The sequence below is a fragment of the Castor canadensis genome, chromosome 12 (assembly GCF_047511655.1).
Source record: "Castor canadensis chromosome 12, mCasCan1.hap1v2, whole genome shotgun sequence".
Classification (NCBI taxonomy): Eukaryota; Metazoa; Chordata; class Mammalia; order Rodentia; family Castoridae; genus Castor; species Castor canadensis.
This window is the reverse complement of record NC_133397.1, coordinates 53,710,697-53,733,117: the sequence shown is the minus strand read 5'-3', so window position 1 is coordinate 53,733,117 and position 22,421 is coordinate 53,710,697. Positions and strand designations below refer to the sequence as shown.

The following is a 22,421-nucleotide window of genomic DNA, read 5'->3' as shown; positions in this document are numbered from 1 at the left end:
TCAAATTATAATGTACCAAAGCTGGAAGTTTGAATACTTATACACATGGGCAATAAGGAACCACCAAAGGCTAAGTAACTGACAATCATGAGGCAAAGCTGTATCTAAGAACACTAAGTAGCTGGAATAAAGTAGGAAATCACAGAGCCTGGGAGAGGACAGAAACAGGTAATGATTTGGGCAGGGTCCTTCCCCACCCCCATCTCCACTCCCCTCCCCCCCCCAGCAAGTGGAGGCTCTGAGTTCAAACCCCAGTACCATCAAAAAAAAAAAAAAAAGTTAATGATTGAGGAGGACAAGCTTTTACTTGTTTTTTCTTTCATATGTCCCCGTGTCCCCCCCCCCCCGCCCCCTCTCCTGGCCATGGGGGTAAAATGAGCTCCAAACCAGACAAATCAGAGTACTTCCTTACTCTTGGCATGCTGATTGGGGCAAATCAATTTAGAGCAAGAGGACAAATGGTTTTGCCTTTTGGAATCATGGTACCAGAAAGATGTGAGGCTGGAGCTCTTTAACCTTTTGGCAAAAGCCTGATTGTAATAATAATAATAATAATAATAATAATAATAATAACAACAACAACAAATGAAGCCCAACAGAGATGAGACTGTATTCTGTTCTATAATCTCCAAGGCCTTGACTCCTAAAGACCTTCCTTCAATTCTGGATGCTATCCTTCCCACCTACATGCACCAAAAAACTTCCATTTACTGTTCATGATAATTTAAATCAAAGTCCTATCATTTGGAACTAAGAATACCGACTAAATAATAGGTGGCAGCAGTAGGAACAGAGGAACATAAAGGCTGGCAATGTACACAGAGTGCAGCTACAGGAAGTGGGACTGGGGCTAAGACAGCTAAGACAAGCTGATTTTCATTTCTCCATTAATACAAAAAATTATATGGTAAACCTTGCAATTTTCTGGTAGATTAAGGATGTTTCATGTTACAATTCAATAAGCCTTTACTGAGTATTTCCTATTTACCAGATAGTAGGAACCAAAATCTCTTGCTATGACACTCAATAGAAATATTACTTTGTGTAGTACACTATAGTTAAATTATTTCTACTGCAACTTGCTTCACAATATCATGAAACAACTCAGGTGATTTGCATTATTCTTTTCCTCAAATCATATCAAAAGATATCTGATATAATTTCACCTGCAACAGAAGTTATTTTGGTTTGGATCCAGTTTTACCTTTTTTTCTTTCTTTCTTTTTAGGTGATAATAGGGTTTGAACTCAGGACCTCATGCTTGCTAAGCACTTGAGCCATGCCCTCCAACCCCTTTTCGCTTTAGTTGTTTTTTCAGGTAGAGTTTCATGTTTTTTGTCTGGGGCCAGCCTGAACTACAACCTTTCTACTTAACCCTCCTGCATGGCTGGGATGACAGGAACACACCATCACACTCAGCTTTTTCATGAAGATGGAGTCTCGCTAACTTTTTTTGCCCAGGTTGACCTCAATCCACAATCCTCCTGATTTCTGCCTACCAGGTAGCTGAGATTACAGGTGTAAGCCACCATGCCTGGCCTCCAGTCATTATCTTGAACTCGGGTCTATTTATCCAAATTTAACACAACTGGGAATTAAAGGAGGAAGAGATTTTGGGTTAAGTTCAAAGCTATCAATTTTCATTTAAATGAGAAATATCTGAATAGCTACCATGACAGACACTGTTCAGAACATGCTACCTCCATCTGAACTGATGGCCTGCCTGGTACTCATCCTTATTTTTACCTCTTCTACAACTTAAATTAGTACTTCTCAACATTGTAACATTAGAATTGTAAGGTACAAATATCAATGCCCTGATGTTATCCCAGAAATTCTGGTCTCTAGAAATTTTGTCCGGTGCCCAGGCATTGGTAGTATTTAAAAGCTCCCCAAGTGATAATGGGCAACAAATAAGCACTATAAAATATAATGTCTATAACCTTTCGATTACTGAGCTCTAAAATTTACATGGAAATTATTTCTAGTGAAGTAATTTTCTAATAATATATCACTTCTGTTCGGTCCCTACTACCTAGTAGAGGCCCTCATAATCTTGAACCTAAATTAAGCTTTGACACAAACTAAAGATGTGAGTCAAGTGGTAAAGCACCTGACTAGCAAGCATGAAGCCCTGTGATCAAACCCCAATACCACCATCAAAAAAATATATATTTAAGCTTGATAACCTCATGTCTACATTCTACACCACCATCAAGAGATTTCACTAAAATGTCTATAGCATTCTGCCACTTTCAAAGCTATCCCATGGCTGGAGGATCACAAGTTTGAAATCAGTCTGGTCTACATAGCAAGTTCAAGGCCAGCCTGAGCTACATAGTGAGACCCAGTCTCAAAAACAAACAAAATGATTAAAAGAAAAGCTAATCCATGGCTGGCTATTACCTGCTGCAGTGATTATCAGCTGGGATGTTTGAAGCATTCTATTATGAAGTATGAGATAAGTTTTAAGTACTATGTTAGTAGTAGTACAATGTAGTAAAGATTTATTTTCTTAAGTTAGAGGATTTTCAAGGCATCCTTGTATTAATAATTTCCTTTCTCGTTTTAGTTGATTCTTTGAGTGAAAATAAAAAAATAAAGTTACAAACATAGGAACTCTGCATGGAAATATATTATGCATGAATTATCTGTTAAGTGTGCCACAGAGGAATAAAAACTTGAAAACTAATAAACTAGGGTAGTGATTCTCAATGAGGTAGTATCACGTAAGAAATGTTAGTGGTGATGTTTGGTTTCCCAGTGACTGGAGTGCTGTAATCACCTAGTGAGCAGGAGCTAGGGATAGCAGGCAATCTGCAATGCTCAAGAAAATAGGGGTTGGAAATTTTTCTATAAAAGTGGTAACCATCTTTGTTGCATAAAAATTTTTTCTCTTTTTTTATAAGTGAAAATATAAAAGCCATTTCAAGCTAATAAACTATACAAAAATATTAGTTTGTTCAACGGGCTGTCGTTTACTAATTCCTGCTCAAGAACATGCCACAGAACAAACTGACCCATGTCGCACATGACTTCAATGCCCCATCTGTGGGAAAACTTGTTGATAATTACTAGAGCCTAGAAATTAACTTTTTTAACACATAAAAGTACTTTTTGAATAGATTTAGTAAACACCAAATTTTTCAGGGATGCAAGTAACAACTTATACTTTGATATGGTCAGAACTTCACAGGATGTTGAGCATTTTGGAAAAATCTCACTATTAGTGTTTGAAATTATCTGAGCTAACAATATACCAGCATTTGGTGATTCACATTCATAGTGTTTCTACAAATAGGTGAAAGCATTTGACAATTATATGTTCTACTGTAGTAAAGCTTAAACATTTATATTTAAAAATACTATTTCAAGTTTACACAGGGGACTAAGAATCACTGTACAATTCTGCAGATCCTCTCAGGCACATGCTTGCACATACCAACCAGGTGTTCTAGTCTTTTATGATGCATTGAGCAGTTGGTCTTGCTGTAAGAGAACAACTGATTTTTCTGGTTGCTTAAGCACTGTAGGCTGTACAAACAGTAGTCATAATAGTATGAGCCACCTGAGCTAGTCGAGCCTGAGGTCAAGACTACTGAAAAGAAATAACTATCTGAATTCAAACCCAGATTTCAAGACCACATCATTCAAGACCCTAAACCAGTAAAAGCAATAAAAAGGCCAATCCCATATGAAGCAATGACAAATTTGAAATTAAAACTATTTGCTTCCCTAAAACTAGCACTTAATAAACTGTCATTTGGGAATTAAGAAAATAAGAAAGAAGATAATAGTGATGAAATTAAGATTAGGACCTCATGTGAAAACAGAGGGTGTTCAAAGATATATCAGGGTCTACAAAGTGAAGAAGTCAGTGTATATCATTCTGGAGTACCTGTTTTCCATGAGTGGTAACTTAGGTACTAAAATAGTTTGTAGTAGAGCATGAAATATTGGAGCTGTTACAGAAGAAAAACTTCTGATTTTAATACATTCTTAACCTAAGAGGGCTGTACAACAGGGATACATATATGGACTAAAAAGGAGGCTGAGAAAAATGTTGTTCCATGTAGACATGTCTGGCATCAGACCGGGGATGAAGTCACCATTTCTGTATATGCTAAACACTCACTTTCAAGGGCTGGAGGTATGGCTCAAGTGGTAGAGTGCCTGCTTTGCAAGTACAAACCTGGGTCCCACCCAAAAAAAGTAAACCCAAAAACTCATTTTCAGAACTTATTTGAGTAGAAGCAAATAGTACATTGCTAAATGTGCCCATTGTGTTTGAAGGAGAGAAGGAATATCATCAAAATGTGAAAGTATGGAGTGCAATTGATGTGAAGCAAGGTTATACAATCATGACTGCAACAAAGATTGAGATCACCATGAGGAAAGCTAAAGCCATGCAGTGGGCAAGCCCTGAACTGCCTACAACCAAACAGCAGGAAAAACAAAAGAAGATACTGCAGATTGCATGGAAAGGGGGAAACAAGCTGTTGAGATTTCAGAATTCTTAGTAATGTGAGGTTAAATGGTCACTTGCTGCCGTAATCTTTTTGAGTTGTTTTTGATTCTGGTATTCCAGGGTCAATGTGAGGTTCTTCAAGCCAAAGTCAGATTATCTTTCTGTGCCTCTCATCTCCCTTTTGAGCTCCATAATATTGGTTACTCATTTCTCCTCAGTGGTAGAACCACAGTTGGACCCTGTACTTGAAGAAGCTGGAAAAGAGCTCATAAACATAACTGCAATATTGACATTGTTTTTTCAAATCTGTTATTCCATAATTAGGAAAGTAAAATGAAATGCCAAATTTTTAATCAATTTTTTCATGGATTTTTGTCTCTATCATACTTGAAGATCTTTAAGGAAAAAATGAAACTCTACATCGTTTTTTCCCCCACAGGGTGGTTACTTTTTCTAGGAGCACTAATTCTGAGATAGTGCAGTATAGTTAAAAGGAATATATGCAGTGGCTAACAAATTAGAATTTGTTTATAATTAGTTTAATTTAAAAATTACATCAATCCTACATTACTTGCCAGGCAGTATCATTTAAGAGAATAGGAAACACAATTAAGATTACAGAGGTATCAACTTGGTTAAAATTCACTATTTTATAAGACTAAACAATAATGTTAAAAACATCCTTCCTAAATAAATAATTAATAAAATAAAAAATCTCTTTCCTGATTATTTAAAGGTCTTTGGTGTTACGACTAAATTGTACCTGATTTACAGTCTAAACCTTCTTAATTAGCTACATATAAAAAGAAATTACACACACACACACACACACACACACACACACACACACACACACATACGGTCTCCCCGATAATAAAAAGTTATGATCTGCAGAAATATACTAAGGTATGGGAAAACAAAATGTATAAGCTTTGCTTTATGACAACTGTCTGTTATATGTCAAATAAATAAAATAACTTAAAAAATAAAATATATATTTCAAATTACTTTAGTTTCCTTTTTCATTTATATTGCATTTATATCATCATATTGATTTGTTAGAAATTATGGATGTTAACTTTGTCACATATGAACTATAAGAATTCCACTTAAGAATAATAAAGGGGCATTAGAAAACACTAAAAAGAAGACCCAATGGGCCAACAGGTTTGAGAACCACTGAGGATCAAATCCAAGCTCAACAAAACAGGCTTATCTTTTAGTACCTATTGGACAACTTCTGGCCTCCCACACTTGAAGTTAAGCAGCAACTAACCTGTTTGCAATGCCCCTACTTGTAGTCCTAACATATTATTTCTGTGTGTCTCTATCATAATGGCCTAAGATGTCTTCTTTCACCAGACTAATTTGTATTCATTATTAAAAATTCAGTCCAAGTATGACTTCCCCAATATTCTTCCTCCTCTAGTAAGTGCCCTGTTCAATTCCCAAAATGCCCTAATATTTATCACCACATTATCACAATGAATGAAATTACCTACTTACAAATCTACTTCACCCACAGATTCTAATCTGTGAGCCTGATGTGTATATCTCTCAGATGCAGCATCTCACACAATCTTCTGAAGTAAAATTCAAGTTCTAACAGGCACTTACAACCATATCGACTTTTTAAATCAAAAATACTGAATGTTGCATACAAATATTAAGCCCACAAATATATAAAGTTACCAACTTCTTACTTTACAAAATCTTCCCATATACATATATATATATTCATAAACTTAAACTCCTTTAAGATAAAGGTGGAAAATAATTCATGATGCTGATTACCTTAGAACACAGGGCATAGAGCCAAAAGAAAGTAAGGCTAGGAAAATAGAGAAAAGAAGAATTTGAATGAAAATGTAATTCCTCAAATCATCAACAAAGTTGATGCTCCTAAAAAATAATCATACAATGATCCCAAATGGTATACCTTGATGGTAATTTACAGAAATTACTGGTCTCCTAGTCAAGACAGACCAGCAATATGCTGAAGATGTACTTGATCGAAATATAATGATCCAGTAACAATTTTGGTAAGAGGGGTGCTGGGGAGTTTGAAACCAAGGCCTCACACATACTAAGCATGCTATCTACCACTGGAACTACACCCTCAGTCCCCAGTAACAATTTTTTAATATTAAAAAATTAATAGTTATCAGTATAAAAGTGAAATTCCACATGAACATAAACAGTGTGGTAGGGGAGAAGAAACAGGAAGAGAAAATAGATTAAATATATGTAATTCTTATCAAAATCCTAGTAAGATTTTTTATAACTATAAACAAAATTACTCTAAAATTTAATGAAAAGGCAAAGAAAGTAGAATAGCTAAAACAATTTTGAAAAACAACAATGAAGTGGTAGGAATCAGCCTTCCCCATTTCAAGACTCACTGTCTGGCTACAGTGATCAAGACCACATGGAATACAGACATAGGCCAATGGAACAGAGTACCACAGAAGCAGACCCAAAATTATTTTTGACAAAGGTGTAAAAGCAATTTGATGGAAGACAGCCTTTCCAACAAAAGATACTGGAGCAAGTCAAAATCCTGTTAAAAACAATAAAGGAATCTCAAACTAAATCTCACACGTACATAAAAATTAACTTAAAATGAATCATGAACTCATATATTAATGTAAACTGCAAATCTTAAAAATATATACATACATATACACATATACATATACATAGAAAGTCTTTGGAATCTAATGCCAAGCAAAAACAAGCAAACAAAATCTAAGGCTAAGCAAACAGGACAACAAAAACCACAATCCTTAAAAGGTAAAACTCACACTCACCCTCATAAAAGTTAACTTTTTCCAGATAAACAGTTTTCGAAACCCTATCTCAAAAAAACCCATCACACAAAAGGGCTGGTGGAGTGGCTCAACTGTAGGCCCTGAATTCAAACTGCAGTACAGCAAACAAAGAGAACATGTGACATATATACATAATAGATTACTATTCAGTCATAAAGAACAAAATCATGTCATTTATAGGAAAATGGATGGAACTAGAGATCATCAAATTAAGGGAAGTAAGTCAAACTCAGAAAGATGAATATCACATGTTTTGTTTCATATGTGGAATCAAGAAAGAATGGGGGTGGGGAGGACATGAAAGTAAAAGGGAGACTCTTAGGGAAGAGGCATGGGACCAGGTGTGGGGGTATAAGGGAGGGTAATGGAGGAATAAATATAATTAAGTACATTACATACATGTATGAAAATGTCACAATAAGCCCATTACTTTGTACAATTAATGTACATTAATAATAAAAAGAAGAAAGAAAAGCCCGTAGTGTAGCTCTGTAGGTAGAACATGTGCTTAGTATATGTGAGGCCCTGGGTTCAATCTCAGTACCAAAAAGAAAAGGAAAAAGAGAAAACCTTTAAGCACTGCTCTGATCTCCACATTTAAGTTCCTCTTTTTTTGTAGCTTCATTTCTCTTTTTAGCTCTATACTGTGTCACTCTTATCTCTATTCTCTAGACCTTTGCCCATACTGTTCCCTCTAGGTAGAAAATCCTAGCTGCTGTTCCTTCATCCCCTTACCTTGTTGATACTAGGTTTCTTCTGTCTTCAATATAGATTTTACTTTATAGAGGAGGCCTTCACTGAACCTCCAAACCTGGGATAGGGGTCTCTAGGTAGGCTGCAGAGTAAATCATTGGTATTTGTCATGGTGTAGGATAACTGCCAGATCTACATTTTGCTATAAGATGTAAATGCTTTAAGAGAGCAAGGACTTTGCCCCAATTACTTAGTATTTAATCCCTGGAGCCTAACACAGTAACTGGCACACAGTAGGTGTTAGGAAAAACGCCGCTCACAAAGAAAGCTCACAAGAGAAGTCTCATGTCCATAGAGCAAAGTTTAATGGCAGGCCCAAACTGCCAGGCTGGCCAGGGAAAAGATGGCGCAGCCCCAAGTATGGGCGAGCAGTGGCTTTTATAGAAGGGGGAGATTAAGGAAGTTAGCACATGCGCAGTAGTCTCTGGTAGGGGTGGGGCTGTCTTAGAGCACAGGATTTTGTTTAAGGGCGGTGCTGCCATTTTGGCTGATTCACAAAATGCCGACATTATTGTTCTATCAGTAGGTACTCTGAAAATACATGTTGAAGGATCAACAAAATTATGGAAGACAATAAAAGGATCAGAAGTATCCAGGGATTAGGAGCAGGAGAGTAATATAAAACCCTCTTAAGTCACTATTACAAAAGGCAGTTTCAAATAGTCACAGAAATTGTGTTAACCAATTCAGTTTTAAGACCCCATTTCTTGTTCCTTATTTATTATCTGTGTCCTAAGGTACAGTTTGGCCACCTGCACACCATGGGCCAAGCTCTTGAGTAAAATGAAGAACAACATGTGGACCTATCTTTGAAGAACTTTGAATCTGATCATGTAACCAAAAACTTGGTATAGCACAGCATCCTTGGGTTTCCCTATTTGCTAGAAGTTCTAGAACAATGCCATCTACAGTGTGGCCTGCAAACCAGTGCCAGACCACAACTCATTACCTCATTTCACTGCAAAGAAAACTACAGAAACTCAGAGTAAACAGTGAGAAACTTCTGTGGTCTTCTGACAGCATTTGTATGCATATTTGGTAAAACATTTAAAAAATATTTTTAGTTATTTGGTTCCATTTAGATTATAATAAAAGTCCTGGAGCTGCAGAGTGATTCAAACGGTAGAGTTCTTGTTTATATGTGAAGGAGAACATATATCAGCTTGGAAAGATAAGTCAAAACTCAAAGTAAGAAAGGAGAAAAATGTTATTGCTCTTCATCAGGGAGAAAAATATTTTAAGTTGACAGCAAACTTTTAAAAGCCATTGTGTGTATGCTTGGCTTTTCTTACAAGGGAAAAAACACTTTAGTCTTTTAGAACTGTTCAATTTACATAATTTAAGAACTTGAAAATTACTGCTGCCAAAGCAAAAGCTATGGGATTTGGTTCACTGGAGAGCACTTGCATAAAGCACACATGGGTCTGGATTCACTCCTCAGTGCTCTAACAACAACAAAAAAGAGCCATGGATGACTGGATTAGGTAGCTTTGTTCCTCACAAATCTATGTAATTGTTCCTGTTTTTTACCATCTGAGATAAAAAATAATGTTTTTATTTATATGATGTCTCCAAGTTCTGAGACATCACTGGAACCTTTATACACAAAGTCCAAGTTTGCTACACTTTACACAGCTAAAAGCAGAAGTGAAATCAAAATATATTTTAAAAGCAAATTCATATTTCCCGTTACTATACTTAATATAAAACTGGTATTTCTGTTGCTATTACTGCCATATTCTGAGTGCTATACTACCAAAAGCAATTACATGTTCAATGCAATTCCTATCAAAATCCCAATGACATTCTTCACAGAGATAGAAAAATCAATCCTAAAATTCATATGGAAATACAAAAGACCTCAGATAGCCAAAGCAATTCTGAGCAAAAAGTCCAATGCTAGGGTATCACAATTCCCAACTTCAAACTATACCACAGAGCCATCACAATAAAAACAGCATGGTATTGGCACAAAAACAGACATGAAGACCAATGGATTAGAATAAAAGGCCTAGACATAAACCCATGCAGCCACAGCAAAATGATTTTCAACAAAGAAGCTCAAGGCACATGATGGAAGAAAAGACAGCCTCTTCAACAATGTTGCTGGGAAAACTGGATATCCACATGCAGAAAACTGAAACTAGATCCTTGTCTCTCACCCTGTACCAATATCAACTCAAAGTGGATCAAAGACCTTAATATAAGGCTTAAAACTTTGAAGCAACTATAGAAGTAGTAGGAAATACACTGGAACATACAGGCATAGGAAATTATCCTAAATAGAACTCCAATGGCTCAGCATCTAAGAGAAAGAATGAAGAAATGGAACTGCACCAAACAAAAAAGTTTCTGCACAGCAAAAGAAACAGTCACAGACTTAGGAGACAGCCAACAGAATGGGAAAAAAGTCTTTGCCAGGTATTCATCCAAGAAGATTCTAAAATCCAGAACCTACAGGGAACTCAAAAAACTCAACTCCCAAAGAATCAACATCCCAATGAAGAAATGAATAGGGAATTTTCAAAGAAAGAGGTACAAATGGCCAATAAATACATGAAGTGTTCAACTTCCTTGGCTACTAATTACTTCAAAATAGGTAATATAAAGATGATTTTAAGTGTTCCTAACATAGAGAAATGATGTATGTCTGAAGTGAAAGATACATCAATTATCCTGATCTGGTTATTATACATTGGATACATGTACTGAAATGCCACACTCAGGCCCACATCTGTAATCACAGCTACTGGGGAGGCAGAGATCAGGAGGATGGGGTTCAAGGCCAGCCCAAGTAAAAAGTTGGCAAAACCTTATTTCCACCAATAAACTAGGCATGGTGGTGCATGTCTGTCATCCCAGCTGTGAGGAAAGCTATAGGTTACAGAATCACAGTCTGAGTTCAGCCCCAGGCAAAAATACAAGACCCTACCTAGAAAATGTTAGGTCCCTGGCATTCTTGGGTGGGCAGAAGGTCCTAAGGCTAGCACCAAAACCAGACCCCCTGATTTATGACCACTTGTTTCTCCCTCTGATTGTTTCTCGGCTTGCAAAACCCTCAGGAACTCCCAGTTACTCAACTAGTCAGGCATGTTGACCTGTTCCATCTGGTGGTCATAGATAATCAGAGACCAGAAACTCTCTCCCTCCCCCATGGCTTGGCTCCTCTTATAAAGCCCACTACCCATTTTCAGCCAAGGCACTGCACTCTGAACCCGAAAGAGTGACAGTCCTGCGGTCTGGTTCCAACAAATCTTTCTTTTCCACATGTGGCAAGGTCTTTATTCAGCAGTACCTTACATCTGGTACCGAAGCCCAGGAGAAGTTAACAGGATGCTCCGGCCTGGGGCTGCTCCCTTGGCCTTTGTGTCCTGCCCGCTCCCAAACCTAGACTGCTGAATTGACCCCATGTGCCTTCAAACTGTGGATTTCGGACCTTACTGCCTTGCCGGCTTTTCCATCCATCATTAGCCTTTCTCTTCCACTGCTCTCCACCTGACTTACTCCTCTCCTCAGACTCGGTAAGTGACACCCTCCTCGGGGCTGCCTGCTCTCTCTCTCTTTGGTCTCGGAAGTTGCAGGCACCACGCCAGGCACACCTCCTACCCCTGCTTGGGGCACCCACTGCAGGCTAACCAGTTGGGCATTCTCTGTCGGATGGCAACCCAGGCCGGGGATGCCCACCCTTGGGAACCCGTTTGGGTGACATTCCCCCTCCCTCTCACTCTCTCACTCACTCTCTCTCTCTTGCTCTCCCTCTTGCTCTTCCTCTCTGTTTTCCTTTCCTCCACCCAAGGTGAGAACTTGACAGTCCCTCCAGCTTACTATGACCAAACGGCAACTGGACAATTCTGCTCTCCTTGCCTGAGTCACGTAAGGGAGGCTAGATCTTGACCTGGGTCTATATTGGCCTGAAGAGTAAACTCACCAAGGCACCTGCCTCTCTCTCTTGCTTTCCTTCTACATTATGGGGACCTCCCACTCTACATTAGATGCATCCACTGGGATGCCTTCTCTGCACCCTCCCCCTTATCTCCAAGATGATATATAACACTTCCAGGTCTTGACAATTTCTGCCATCACAACAGCAAGTGATCCCAAATTCCATTCATCCAAGCTTTCCTTTCTCTCAGCTCTCAACCCTCCCTGCTCCAATCCTGTAATGTTGTTCAAATCCTCCTTGCCAGTGACAAACCCCCTCTCAAAGTCTGTGTCTCTCCCTCCCACTGAATCCTCTCCTGGAGACTCTTCTCTTACTTGTGACCTCATAGGCTTTGTCTGCCCACCTCCCAACTCCTCCCGCCAATCCTCTACTTCAATCTCTTCTCCTACCCCATCCTCCCATGACTCAGACCCCACTTCTTCCACCCCTGCTGGCTCTCCCAAACAGCTGCCACCCTATTCCCCTTCTACAGTGGTCACAATTGACCCTGAGCCATCAGCTCCTCAGGAGCCAACACCGCCAGCCTTGCCCTCAGCCCCTGCTACACCTTCACCCTTCTCCTCCCCACCTGCATCCCACAGCCGCTCCCATACCTCCTCCCAAGCACACCCAGCCCATCTCTACCCACTCCAGGTGGTGGCAGGAGCTGATGGCATTATCAGAGTTCATGTGCCCTTTTCCATGATTGACCTCTCCCAAACTGAAAAGAGACTTGTCTCCTTCTCTAATGACTCAGCCTCCTATATTAAAGAATTTAAATACCTAACCCAAGCATATGATATGACTTAGCATGATATATATGTTATTCTTTCCTCCACTTTAACTCCAGATGAAAAGGAAAGAGTTTGGTTAGCAGCCCAGGCACATGCCAATGACGTCCACCACACAGATCTCATTCTCCCAGTGGGATCTATGGCTGTGCCATGTAACAACCCACATTGGGAATATCAGGACCCCACCATGCTAGCCACCTGAAATTATATGCTCACCTGCTTCCTTGTGGGGCTACAGACTGCTTCATATAGGGCAGTCAATGTTGACAAACTTAGAGAGATTATCCAACGCCCAACTGAAAACCCCACTGACTTCTTAGGGCGCCTTAATGAAGCCTTAACCCACTATACTAAGCTAGACCCATCTTCCAAGAATGGAATAATTATTCTCAACTCTCATTTTATTTTCCAATCCTTCCATGATATTCAAAGAAAACTTAAACAGGCAGAGGAGGGCCCTCAGACCCCCAAAGGAGATCTTGTGAAAATGGCATTTAAGGTATTTAATAACCGAGACAAGGCCTGATACCAGCGAAAGGCCCAGCTCTTGGTGGCCGCACTGAGGCTACCTCCTCAACTTCCAGACAGGCCAGACAACAACACAAACACACCTCCAGGAGCCTGCTTCAAGTGCAACCAGACAGGACACTGGGCAAAACACTGCCCTTCTCCTCGCTTGCTGCCAGGACCCTGTCTATGATGTGGCCAGAGTGGACCCTGGAGGATCTTTGTCTCTGCAAGGTAGGTCAGTCTCCCACTCCCATTCTCAACAGAGTGAAGGCCTCACGGACCTCTTGGGCCTGGCAGCAGAAGACTGATGCAGCTCTGGGATCTCGGCCCCCTTCAAGATCACCTCGGAGGAGCCCAGGGTAACCATCCAAGTAGCCAGCAGGCCTCAATCACCTACTTGGTGCTACCTGACTTTTCAGGTAAGCTTTATCCTTCACAGATCTCCATGGTGGGGGTGGACGGTCTCCTCCACCAGCCAGAAAAGGAAAGACAGTTTTATTTAAATTTAAAATTCTTATAAAAGTTTATTTTAAAATACAAGTTACAAAGTAGACAATTGGAAAGGATATAGATGGTAAACTTCAATGTGTGACAAAGTTAAAGCTGACTATAATTTAAAGTTGCCTAAAAGATTTTTAAGGTCATATCAAACTAAAATCAAATTCTCTATGTCTATAAAATAACAAAGTTATCTTAATATTGTTCTGCTCTGAGTAAAATCTACAAAAAAACTACTATAGGGAAACATTTTATCAAAAAAATTATTCGTGTTTTCTGCTGATCTTGTCAAGCTTTAAATACTACTAAATCAGAGTTCATTTACCTATTTGTTCATGTGTCTTAAATGACCACCTTGTAACAGTATTGTGTCTATACTTTACCTAAATATGGTACAAACATTTACAAAATTAATAATGTAGATTTATATAAAATAATGAGCTAAAGCTCTCTTTTATCCAAAAATGTTACTGCATTCTGACAGTCAGACCCTGTTTGCCTTTAAAGATTACACAAACCCTTCACAGCAACTAACCTGGACAGTTTTGCCACAAGAATTTAAAGACAGCCTTCATCTTTTTGAACAGACCCTAACCAGAGACTTATTAGGTTGGCACTACTCAGAGGCCCACCCTTCTTCAATATGTTGATGACTTACTTCTGTGCAGAGCCACAGAGCCCCTCATCTGCAGGACGACTGAGTCCTTTTAAAAAAACTTTCTGGCCTCTGGGGATACAAAGTCTTTAAGGAGAAGGCTCAATTATGTCTCCCTCAGGTCACCTACCTAGGTGTGGTCTTAAAGGGACAGACTCACTCCCTGAGTCATGAGGGAATCTACCCAATCCTCCCTTTCCCACTCCCCCATACCATAAAAAGCAGCTTAAAGCCTTCTTGGGAGTTACAGGATTTTGCAGAATCTGGATCCCTAGATATACATCCTTTAACAGACACCTTTTTATGCTCCTTCTAATATTCCTATTTGTGTCTTAAATAATGTATAGCCACCATTTCTCTTAGGAAACTTGCCTCAACGGACTCTGCTCCTCTGGCTGACTATCTACCTTATCTTAACCTCCTCCGGGAACTTCTCAGACAGCAGGCAGACCAGATCCTACCCCACCCCTCAGAGGGCCCTGTAACAATTTCTGTTAAACCAAGGGATCTTGTTCTCCTAAAGGATCTTCAACCCTCTCCACTGGGACCTCAGTGGACCAGCCCTCATCTGGTCATCCTCACAACGCCCACAGCTGTCAAAGCTCAACAGGACCCCCCAGTGGCAGCACCTTTCAAGGATAAAACGTTGCCCACCAAATTCAGGCTCTTCCACTACAGCAAAGGATGAGTATTCCTGCATACCCACTGGGCCCCACATGGCTATGCCTCCCCTACAAACTCTCTCCCTCTTCCACTCCTACATAAGCTCTTAGTCCTCATCTGGCTCTCAATCTACTTTCCCTTTGCAGCCCAGAAATCCTCCTCCTGTGACCCATGCATGTGCATTGTGTGGGCAGGAAGTATTGTTACTAAGACTTTAATGTTCCACACTCACTATTCCTGTGCAGGCTCTGTTATCGGGTCATGCACTCATAATCACACCATCTATCAAGTGTGATAATCAATTTGCCTGCTTCAACACCACTTATTGCCCTGTGGAGCAGTGGTTAGAACTCAGGAATGGACCTCACTGGGAACATTGTTACTCACACCCAGGTGTTCGATACTGAAAAACCAGTGTTATTACTGTTTGATGCGTGTGTGGCCATAGACAAGCTATGTGGAGGTACAAGGCTGTGGCTGTGGGAGCCTGGGTTGGGAAAGGACCTATACATCAAATGAAAAATACATGTGCCGGGGAGACAGCTCTTGGCCATGTAAGGATAGATGGGCAAGGCTTTGACCCCAGGACTCTGTTACACCTTAAGTTAACAACTGTTACCCATAAGAGTTCCATAGAGGAGATCACTGAGAGAATGACAAAGCTTGCCCATGTCCCTGTACAGACTTGGAGGGGATGGGATCCTGATGGCTTGTTTGGAGGATGGTTTTCTGCCACAGGTGGATTTAAAACACTGCTGGGGGCAGTGGGCCAAATTCTGGGAGCATACACAATACTTCCCTGCTTCCTTTCTTCCCTTGGTTATACGATCTATTAGGTCCATTATAGAGGCTACTATAGAAAGAAAAACAGCTGTACATGTAACCCTTAAACCAGAAAAATGCTCTTTAACCCTAGATGCCTCCAGGATCATTTGGGGAACTTAGCAGACTTCCCACCAGATGTTTCTCTGGCCTACCAACAACTGGCTTTGTCTGCAGATGAAGCCTGGGAAAGACCATCAGCCTCCACTCCTGGGGACCACACAAATTTCCAAATTCCAGCCAACACCCCCCCTTAATGATGCCCCCACTCAGCACAAAGCAGCTAGATCAATTGGCGCCTATAATACCAACAAAAGGCTGGAAGGTTAGGTCCCTCACATTCTTGGGGTAGGCAGAAGGTCCCAAGGCTAGCACCAAAACCAGACCCCCTGATTTATGACCGCTTCTTTCTCCCTGACTAATTGTTTCTCAGCTTGCAAAACACCTCAGGAACTTCCAGTTACTCAATTAGCCAGGCATGTTGACCAGTTCCATCTGGTGGTCACAGATAATCAGAGACCAGAAACTCTCTCCCATTTTCAGCCAAACCACTGTACTCTGAACACGAAAGAGTGACAGTCCTGCGGTCTGGTTCCAATAAATCTTTCTTTTCCACATGTGGTGTGGTCTTTATTTGGCAGTACCTTACAGAAAATAACTAAAGCAAAAAAAAGGTCTGGGAGTATAACTCAAGTGGTATAGTACCTGCCTAGCAAGGTCCTGAGTTCAAACCTCAAGACTGAAAAAAAAAGAAAGAAATGCCACTCCATAAATATGTTCAATTACTATGCCAATTAAAAATACATTGACAAAAATTAACAGAATACTAACCAAAACAGGCACTTGAAGGAGAATCTTCATGTGAGAAGGGCAGCTGGACTGTAAGAATTTAACATCTGTCCTTGAGATTTACCTTGCTCTTGAGGATAACTTAATCCCTGCTGCAGTCACTTTTTGCACATTTAGTAAGTACTGTGATGAATATGTAAACCTCTGTCCCTAAGTTTGTGTACCTAAGGTTTTCCTTGATCATGTATAAGATTTCATATGTATTAGGCATAGTTGGTCAATTGGTCACCAAATATTTACTAAGTATCCACAAAATTCTATACCGTACTGAGATACCTTGCTCTCACTGCTTATTGTCTAATGAGAGGCCTACAGATGACATCTGGTTTTCTCTAAGAAAGTATTTTCCTTTGGCTCTGGTTTTTGCAAAAGTCCTACTTGGCATACAGGACTAGCAAAGACAGATCATACTGCTAATCCAAATAGTGTCCTTCATTAAATGATACTTAACTGTCATCTTGAAATTTCAGAAATTAAAACTATTTCAGAACATTATTGCATGAATTTCTGTCCATGTTTACATCTTCATATTAATAAAATTTCAGAATTTTTAATTATACTTATCTATAGCAAAAAGAATATTACACCTGCTATTCTAAGTATCAACAGCATATTTATACAGATCTTAAACTATAGTCAACCAGCTAAAAACATAAAAGTCAGGTAATGAAGAACACAGAAAAATGGCTCTGTCTCTCAATTCTTTATCACAAACACAAAAGTGAAAAATATAAGGAAGAAGATGGAGAAAGAAAAGAAAAAGAAGAGTGCTGGGACATTTAGGTATCAAGATTGCTCAGGTACCACTAAGAAACCACTCTGGAGAGACAAAAGGAATGAGAAACCCTAGATACTTCTGAGTGAAAATTAAGTTTGAAACTGGAGAACTGGATGATCATCTGCTTACTCAACCCTGCCATCATGCGTTTTCTATTCTGGAAAGTGAGCCAACAGGTTCTGGATGCAAAGAATCTAGCTAAGGTTAAGGGATTCATTTGGAAAACTAAGAAATGAACATACCCTTTTGTCCTCCAAGCATACTATCCCTATAATAGTCTTTGGAACTTTGTTTCTTTATGAAGGCTTCCATGTCACACGAAATTTATATTAAACAAATATGTATGCTTTTCTCATTTTTGTTTATTTTGTTTGTGACAGCATCTGACCATGTAGACCAAGCTGGCCTCAAACTCACAATCCTGCCTCCTCAGCCTGCCCTCCCAAGTGCTGGGACAGCAGGCATGCCCCATTAAGCTACTTTTCTCTTGCTAATCTGTCTTTTGTTGTAGGGCTCTCTACCATGAACCTAGTGACTGGTGAGGGAAAAAATGTTGACTTTTTTTCTCTCAAAGAGTACAGTTCAAACCAAGCACAGTGGCTGAAACCTGTCATGCCAGCTACTTGGGAGGTGGAGATCATAAGGATTATGGTTTGAAGCCCCTGTGCAAAAGCATGAGCCCCTATCTGAAAGTGAAAAAATAACTAGAGCTCGAGGTGTGGCTCAAATGGTAGAGTACCTGCCTAGAAAGTGTGAGGCCCTGAGTTTAAACAACAGTACTGCCCAAAAAAAAAAAAAAAAAGAGAGAGAGAGATAGTAATAAAAAGTTATCACAGTGAGTAAATAAAGAAAGCTATGTTTTGCTTTGATGGGGGGACTTCAATACATGATTCCACTTTACTGTCTCTCTTCAATAATTACTCTTGGAATAACTGGACTTGGGGATTTAGGGCTTTTTTTTACTTTCTTAAGTAACAAATTTAAGATGACTATCTAAATCTTTTCCCTAATGTTCTTTTAAGAATTTGAGTTAACATTAAGCAAATTGGTGTACAGGGAAAAAAATCTAAATAATCTGACTCTCAAAGTTAAAACAAATAGTTTCCAAGCCTTGCAAAATATATTTGAACTAATGTTTTGTTAATCTTTGCAATCTTTTCCTATCAATTTCACTACAAAGCAAAATTTTCAGGTGCTTTTTTTTTGGGGGGGAGAGGTGATACTGAAGGACTGAAGGACAGACCTGAGGAGGTCAAGGAGACACTTCTGCTCCCTAGGAAATGCCTGTTTGCATCTGAAAGGCATCTCCTGCCATCAGGCAATGCAAACTAGGCTATAAAACCCAATCCCCACCCTAATCACCGGTTTCCGGGTCCCCCTGCATTCTCCAATATGCAGTCTTTCTCTTCTCTTTTCTCCAACTAAATTCTCTGCAAATAAAATCTTTCCGACCTCTGCTGTTGGAGTCTGCCTGTGCTTTCATTCTCAGAGCAGGCTCAAGAACACTGAGCATCTGAAATTCCTGTGCGTGTCATCCGTGCATCATATTTGGCGACCACGAAGGGACTAGCCTTCACCTGAGGTCAGTATAGGTTGTGCCAAACTGGGAAAGACTGCCTAAGAATGTGACCGTGAGCGTCCGGCACTCCAGTGGAGTCTGTTTTCCAGGAGAGACCCCCCACCACGGCCTAGCTACGATGGAACTCTCAGGTCAACCTTTTCTCCCTCTCTCTCTCTGTCTTGTTAAGGAGGGTTTCTTCCTTGGGAAACTGAGGAAAAGGTCCAAGCCCACTACAGCTGTACGGCAGGCAATCTGAGGAAACTCAGAGACCGGGCAGGGTTTTGTACTGCACTGCCAATGCTACGTGGGCGGAACTCGACTTCAGTGCACCAAGGCTTTTTCTATTTTTCTCTCCTTAAACGCTAACACTCTCTTTCAAGATCTGACCAGCTTAAGGGGAGGTCCAAAAACAGCCGGTGGAAAGGAAAGTTTGTCTTCAAGCCACAAAAGGTGTTTTGGCCGGGGCACTCCCCAGTGTCACCCAAAGGCTGGAGACGCAACTTCCTGACCCATCCTGAGGCCCCAAAGGTGGTTAAGTCTTGGACCTCTTCAGCTCCGTCTGCGACAAACAGACAATCAGATCTCTCATGCTTTCTTCATGGTGTCCGTGGCCTGAGAGTGGAGGTCACCTCTTGCTTCCAGTGCTCCAGTACTGCCTTTGGGCAGGATCGACCTGGACATCAAGGATGATCAATAATCCCTCATGCATTGAGCCTGGAAACTCTCTTTTTCCTCAACCCTCAGCCTCTCCTTCCCCTTTCCCAGGCAGTTCAGGATGAGTGTCCCCTTCCCTGCCTTTGCTGTAAATAGCAGTAAGCTTCTTTCTTCAGGGAGTTTGGGAAAACTCCCTACAGGCATCAGAAAGTGCTAGTCTCCAATTTAGGCTTAACTGTCTTTGTCAAGCATCAGATTAGTTAAATGGGTTCCACAGCCTGCCCTCAGGGAAAGGAAAAAAAAACAGTTAAAAGGCAAAAACCTCAGGTCTCCATTTTCTGCCCCTTATCAGAGCAAAAGCCTCCAGATGCTCTCTCTCCTTTCATAGAAAGCATATATGCCTCACAGGATATATAGGGGAACAAAAGTCTACTTCATCAAGAGTCCCCATCCATGTCTCTAAATCGGTTCTCCTTCTGGCCATGCAAGCCCTCTTGGTTACTTTAATAGAGTTACTTTTTAATTACAAGCCTTCAGCTGATAGAGGAGAACTAGGCCTACTTGGGTCACAGGGCAAAAAGGCAAGTCAAAATAGATGGGAGGTTGGTCAAGATCATCTCAGGGGGATGGATGCAACTGAGATATCTATCTGTAAATCCTCCACAACTCTACCCACGAGTGGCAGTGGAAGGAACAAGGGAGAGCGGGACGCCCTCTCCCACTAGAGTTTCTCCTCATCTGGGGACGCTTAGATAAAAGGAGAAACCTCTGTTAAGGTGACCAATTTTCCCTTGTTTCCCTTTTTAGATGGGAAATCAAGCCTCAAGGATCCAGGAAGGATCCCCCCTTGCCTACTTATTAACTCAAGTTTTACTGCACCCAGGCTTGGCCACAGTATCCTCGGGGAGATGAGGAAAGATGGCCAGAAGGAGGCAGCATTAATTATAATACCATTCTTCAATTAGATATGTTCTGTAAAAAGGAGGGAAAGTGGACCAAAGTTCCATACGTTCAATTGTTTTTTTCCTAAGAGACCACTCAGAATGGCTAAACAAATGCAGGCTAGATACCTAGACCATGGTAACCCTTTGCAAAAAGCCCCCAAACTCCCTTGAGCAAAAAAAAAAACCCATCTAATACTCCATCAGCATCCCTCTTCCCCCTTACCCAGCCACCTCACACACTAGACACTGTCCCACAGGACTCTACCCCTCCAGTTAATTCCCGGAGGGGACAGAGCTCATGTTCCTTTTAGAGTGAGTGAACTTAAAGAAATAAAAAAGGATTTAGGAAATTACACAGAAAATCCAGATCAGTACATCCAGGCATTTAGAGAAGTCAGCCAAAACTTTGAACTGAGCTGGAAAGATGTAATGCTATTACTATCGAAGACCCTCACTTCACTGGAGAAACAGCGGGTTCTAGATCAGGCAGTCACTGCTGGAGACAATTATCACTTAGATAAAGCAGCCCTACAGGCCTGTCTCCTACTGGGCCCTCACAGGAGGAGGAGGAGGGGGAGGGAGAAGAAAGACAAAGACATTGGATACCTAGATTCCAACAGGAGATCAGGCAGTGCCTAGGTATGACCCTAAGTGGGACCCTGAAAATGACAAGTGTAAATGAAAGTCATAACCACTTCACCCACTGCATTCTTGAGGGACTAAGGAGAGCCAAGGTAAAACCTCTTAATTACTCCCAAGTCACAGCTGTACAGCAAGGACCCTTAGAAACTCCAGTAGCTTTCCTACAGAGGCTTAAAGATGCTTTACAAAGCATACCAACATTATACCAGTGTCACAGGAAGAGGAAATCGTCCTAAAAGATAAATTTCTAACATAGTCAGCACTAGATATCCGTAAAAAGCTTCAGAAATTGGTGGCTGAAGGGAGCAGAGATCTGGACCAATTGGTCCATGTAGCCACGTCTGTATACTATAACAGGGACTTAGAAAAAGAAAGAAAGGACCTGGAAAGGGAAAAGAGAAAGGATAAGTGGCAGGAGGCTCTGATCACAGCATTCAGAGGCTCCCCTGGGGCGAAGTCCAAACCCAAGGATATGCTTTCAATGTGGACAGGCCGGCCATTTTAGAAGGGAGTGCCCACGGAGAAAGCTACCTCCGGGACCCTGCCCCATTTGTTGGGGAAAACATTGGAAGGCACACTGTCCCCGGTTCTCAGGGGAACCAAGGTCAGAGCCTCCCACCCAATGACGGGTTCTGGGGCCTCCCATACAGGCTTCTGTAACCACTGTAAAAGCAGAAGAGCCCCAAATTAAGCACAAGGTCAGCCTCCTTATCAATACTGGAGCCAACATCTCAGCTATTCCTTTCTCTCCCGGACCCAGGTCCTCCAAGAAAATTACTGTTCAAGGCATATCAGGCCAGCCTCTAGAATGTTATTTCACTCAGCCTTTAGCCTGCTTCTGGGGAGATTTCCATTTCTGTCACTCCTTTTTAATTGTCCCAGAAACCCCTACTCCTCTGCTAGGGCGAGACCTTCTATCCAAATTGGGGGTACAGCTACTTTTACCCCCAGGGAGTACTTTTGCTTGCCCCTAATAGAGGAACAAGTAGACCCCACGGTGTGGACGGATGGACACACTGTGGGACGGGCACGAACAGCTGCCCCAGTCCTAATTCATCTCAAGGACCCCTCCTGGGT

General features: G+C 40.9%; 1 protein-coding gene and 1 pseudogene across 1 annotated transcript in view; one reads left to right on the top strand and one right to left on the bottom strand.

Annotated features, from left to right (window-relative positions):
* The window catches only part of Commd1 (copper metabolism domain containing 1), a 165,726-nt gene that overhangs the window by 101,860 nt on the left and 41,445 nt on the right, over window positions 1–22,421 (bottom strand). The window lies entirely within an intron of this gene.
* Window positions 1,673–3,918, top strand: LOC109693634 (cysteine and histidine-rich domain-containing protein 1-like; annotated as a pseudogene).